We start from the raw sequence: 5,000 nt of genomic DNA, 5'->3' as shown, positions 1-5,000 counted from the left end.
GCGACCTGTACCACTTACGAGCGAGAGACGCGATCGCGTTGCTCACTGTACGGCGTCCGATACCGAGCCATCAGCATGTCGGTCCCCATGCGCGTTGCACTCGCACTCGCACTCGCAAAAACGTGGGGCAAATATATTACGCGGAAGAGTTATAACAGACCGAGCCCCACTGCATGGGGGGAGTCTTTGTCACTAATGTACACAGATAGAACATTGTGGACTGGAACCAGATTACCCGTACACACGGCGCTGATTAGTAATCAATGCAGAGCCATCAAACTACAGAAAATATATACAACTGTCCGTATACATGCTGAAAGAGTCTGCCCACAATGGGAACCACACGTCAGCCAGACACTCTGATCACGCACCACTCTCTGCTTCTAACAGGCGCACATACAATATGTAAGCACCAGCATGGAACAACATCCAGTGCATCCTCTCCGCCACATTACACAATCCACACTATCACAACCAGACCAGGAGGTCCATGCGGAAATAGAATATCCCACCCTTTCGACATCCACCATTGCGCAGATAAGGCACCAACACCCACACATGTCCTATACAACGGTGCACCCAACATCACAATAGTACCTCCTGTCACAGCGCACAAACAATGACATGAGTCAAAAGACACAGGTCTGACACAAGCATAGAATTGGAGCGCCGCCTCTAATAAGCCAAAGGTGCATCCTGACGTGACAAATCTCATCATGGTCACAAGCATTCACTTACTATAATCACTATCAACGAACCTGCCGCCCCGCCCCCCCCCCCCCCCCCCCACACCTTTCCTTACAACAACGTGTAACCTAACCTAACCCATGTTGTACCTTAACCTAACCCCATGTTGTACCTTAACCTAACCCATGTTGTGCCTTAACCTAACCCATGTTGTGCCTTAACCTAACCATGTTGTCCCCTAACCTAACCCAAGTTGTCCCCTAACCTAACCCATGTTGTCCCTTAACCTAACCCATGTTGTGCCTTAACCTAACCCATGTTGTGCCTTAACCTAACCCATGTTGTCCCCTAACCTAACCCATGTTGTCCCCTAACCTAACCCATGTTGTGCCTTAACCTAACCCATGTTGTCCCCTAACCTAACCCATGTTGTGCCTTAACCTAACCCATGTTGTCCCCTAACCTAACCCATGTTGTCCCCTAACCTAACCCATGTTGTCCCCTAACCTAACCCATGTTGTGCCTTAACCTAACCCATGTTGTGCCTTAACCTAACCCATGTTGTCCCCTAACCTAACCCAAGTTGTCCCCTAACCTAACCCATGTTGTCCCTAACCTAACCCATGTTGTGCCTTAAACCTAACCCATGTTGTGCCTTAACCTAACCCATGTTGTGCCTTAACCTAACCCATGTTGTCCCCTAACCTAACCCATGTTGTCCCCTAACCTAACCCATGTTGTGCCTTAACCTAACCCATGTTGTCCCCTAACCTAACCCATGTTGTGCCTTAACCTAACCCATGTTGTCCCCTAACCTAACCCATGTTGTCCCCTAACCTAACCCATGTTGTCCCCTAACCTAACCCATGTTGTGCTTAACTAACCCATGTTGTGCCTTAACCTAACCCATGTTGTCCCCTAACCTAACCCATGTTGTCCCCCTAACCTAACCCATGTTGTCCCCTAACCTAACCCATGTTGTCCCCTAACCTAACCCATGTTGTCCCCTAACCTAACCCATGTTGTCCCCTAACCTAACCCATGTTGTCCCCTAACCTAACCCATGTTGTCCCCTAACCTAACCCATGTATGTCCCCTAACCTAACCCATGTTGTCCCCTAACCTAACCATGTTGTGCCCTAACCTAACCCATGTTGTGCCCTAACCTAACCCATGTTGTGCCCTAACCTAACCCATGTTGTGCCTTAACCTAACCCATGTTGTCCCCTAACCTAACCCATGTTGTCCCCTAACCTAACCCATGTTGTCCCCTAACCTAACCCATGTTGTCCCCTAACCTAACCCATGTTGTGCCTTAACCTAACCCATGTTGTCCCCTAACCTAACCCATGTTGTCCCCTAACCTAACCCATGTTGTCCCCTAACCTAACCCATGTTGTCCCCTAACCTAACCCATGTTGTCCCCTAACCTAACCCATGTTGTCCCCTAACCTAACCCATGTTGTCCCCTAACCTAACCCATGTTGTGCCCTAACCTAACCCATGTTGTCCCCTAACCTAACCCATGTTGTGCCTTAACTAACCCATGTTGTGCCTTAACCTAACCCATGTTGTCCCCTAACCTAACCCATGTTGTCCCTAACCTAACCCATGTTGTGCCTTAACCTAACCCATGTTGTGCCGTAACCTAACCCATGTTGTGCCTTAAACCTAACCCATGTTGTGCCTTAACCTAACCCATGTTGTGCCTTAACCTAACCCATGTTGTGCCTTAACCTAACCCATGTTGTGCCTTAACCTAACCCACGTTGTCCCCTAACGTAACCCACGTTGTCCCCTAACGTAACCCACGTTGTCCCCTAACGTAACCCACGTTGTCCCCTAACGTAACCCACGTGTCCCCTAACGTAACCCACGTTGTCCCCTAACGTAACCCACGTTGTCCCCTAACGTAACCCACGTTGTCGCCTATCGTAACCCACGTTGTCGCCTAAACCTGCTCTGTAATTGTTATACGACTCGTTCAATTAGTGTAGTGTTGCCCACCCGCAACCCTCGCAATATAGTTCGCTACTCGCACTGCCCGCTCCCCTGTGTATCGCTTCATGTTAAACACCTTGCAAGTCTTGCTGACTTTCCACATGCTCCTGCTGTACACTGTAATGTGGATGGCAGCAGGGCGTACATGCCGCCCCCCCCCCCCCCCCCACCTCTCCCCACGTCCCCACCTTGCCCCCTGCCTTCGCAAGGTGGTTGGTGACAAGTTTGCATGTTCAATGCCCTTCGCATGCGACGTACGCAGGCTACGTTGTGGTGCGGCCTGTGTCAACTGTCCGCTGATGTCGTACGCGTGAACCACAATCTGTACTGCACATTCGTCCTTATGTACTGAATGATCATCGTGGCACATGTGTGACCGCACAACGACTGCGCCCAAAAACGGCGGACCATACAGTGCAAATATTGTGCACGCAGCTACGTGTCGTCTCCCTATGAGAGCTGGATTGCAGTGTGGTACGCCATAGAGACGTGTGGGAGGAACGGACGCCGTGGATGGCGATCAGCATGAGCTGTCTGTTGATGTATTCGGACCTAGTCGTCTCTCCTCACACACCGTGATGGCATGGTGCACCGCGTTCCATATCTGCGACATGCTACAGAGGCCGGTTGACAGTCGTTCGAGCAATGGACATCGCATACGTACGGGGGCCACCTTCCACGTATTGTCTAGGCGTGCACATTTTGTTGCGTGTATGTGGGCAGACGTAGTGTGGCGTGACACCTGACACAGGCATGCAATAATCGTTGAAGTTGCAAATGGCGATGGACGCCTGCGTTTTCTGGTGAAGTTACGCAAATGAACAAATGGTAACCTGTTGTGGTGCGGTTGTTCTCGCTAGGGGTGAATCGGTGATGGCGACGATAGGTTGAGGTACTAACCGGTTGTTCCAGCGATACCCACCATGCCGACGAAACTGAACGGCATCTGGGTGTGAAGCGATACGCGGCGGTGGCTGGGTGGGACCGTCCCCGGCCGGTGAGGGGGCGCCTCCCGGCGTGCTGGCCGCGCGGTGCGTGGGCGCACGCGCTACAGCCGGCTGGTGGGGGCGGCCAGTGGCAGGCGCGCCGGCCGACGGACGCGGCAGGCGTCGCAGCTGCGCGCCGGCGCACCCTGCGCGCGGCGCCGTGCGGCCAAAGTAGGTCCTCGCGGGCCCGGTGCGAAGCGCGGTGGACATCTTCAGTGTGCTGGTCCGATTGAGGACTGTGTGCGTTGAGGATGCGCCGCCGCCCGGCGCTCGGCGCCGCGACGCCGTCTGCTGCTCGGTCGCCCCAGCGGTTCTCGCTGGTGGTTTGTATCGCAGCTGTGCGGATGTGTTGGCGCGTGCGCTGTGCTGGGAGAGTTCGCTTCGGCACCCAAGTGGGGCTTTTGTCCTTCTGTGGCGCTGGCGTTGGAGCTGCCGGTCACCGTAGGTGGCGCGTGTTGTCTCCCGCCGGCAATGCCACGACAGCACGCTCCCGGGCCTCTGTCGGCAGCGGCAAGCTCAGTTGGGAGCACAGGTGGTCGCACCGAAAGCGTCTACTCGCCTAACTCCGGGCGATTGCGCCTCTCTCGAACCCGACCAAGTACTTGGGACGGCGCTGCGCGCCGCCGGGACCTGAGAGGGTTTCGAGGTGTATTGTGCAGGGGAGCTCAGCCTCCTCCTGTTTGCAGAATGATTGAGCGGACGCTTGCGTGTTCGCGCGGGCCCCCGGGACACACTCCCGGGCGGCCGGCTGCTCAGCTCTAGTTGACGCAGCTCCCTGGTTGATCCTGCCAGTAGTCATATGCTTGTCTCAAAGATTAAGCCATGCATGTCTCAGTACAAGCCGCATTAAGGTGAAACCGCGAATGGCTCATTAAATCAGTTATGGTTCCTTAGATCGTACCCACGTTACTTGGATAACTGTGGTAATTCTAGAGCTAATACATGCAAACAGAGTCCCGACCAGAGATGGAAGGGACGCTTTTATTAGATCAAAACCAATCGGTCGGCTCGTCCGGTCCGTTTGCCTTGGTGACTCTGAATAACTTTGGGCTGATCGCACGGTCCTCGTACCGGCGACGCATCTTTCAAATGTCTGCCTTATCAACTGTCGATGGTAGGTTCTGCGCCTACCATGGTTGTAACGGGTAACGGGGAATCAGGGTTCGATTCCGGAGAGGGAGCCTGAGAAACGGCTACCACATCCAAGGAAGGCAGCAGGCGCGCAAATTACCCACTCCCGGCACGGGGAGGTAGTGACGAAAAATAACGATACGGGACTCATCCGAGGCCCCGTAATCGGAATGAGTACACTTTAAATCCTTTAAC

General features: G+C 53.7%; 1 non-coding gene across 1 annotated transcript in view; it reads left to right on the top strand.

The window, feature by feature from the left end:
- Positions 1 to 4,446: 4,446 nt before the first annotated feature.
- Positions 4,447 to 5,000, top strand: part of LOC124774594 — a 1,909-nt gene continuing 1,355 nt past the window's right edge. The window contains exon 1 of the ribosomal RNA XR_007015384.1: positions 4,447 to 5,000. This exon is cut by the window's right edge and continues 1,355 nt beyond it. This is a non-coding gene — a ribosomal RNA (small subunit ribosomal RNA).

This window comes from Schistocerca piceifrons, unplaced genomic scaffold (assembly GCF_021461385.2).
Source record: "Schistocerca piceifrons isolate TAMUIC-IGC-003096 unplaced genomic scaffold, iqSchPice1.1 HiC_scaffold_967, whole genome shotgun sequence".
In the NCBI taxonomy this organism is placed as follows: Eukaryota; Metazoa; Arthropoda; class Insecta; order Orthoptera; family Acrididae; genus Schistocerca; species Schistocerca piceifrons.
This window is presented reverse-complemented; position numbering and strand designations above follow the sequence as displayed.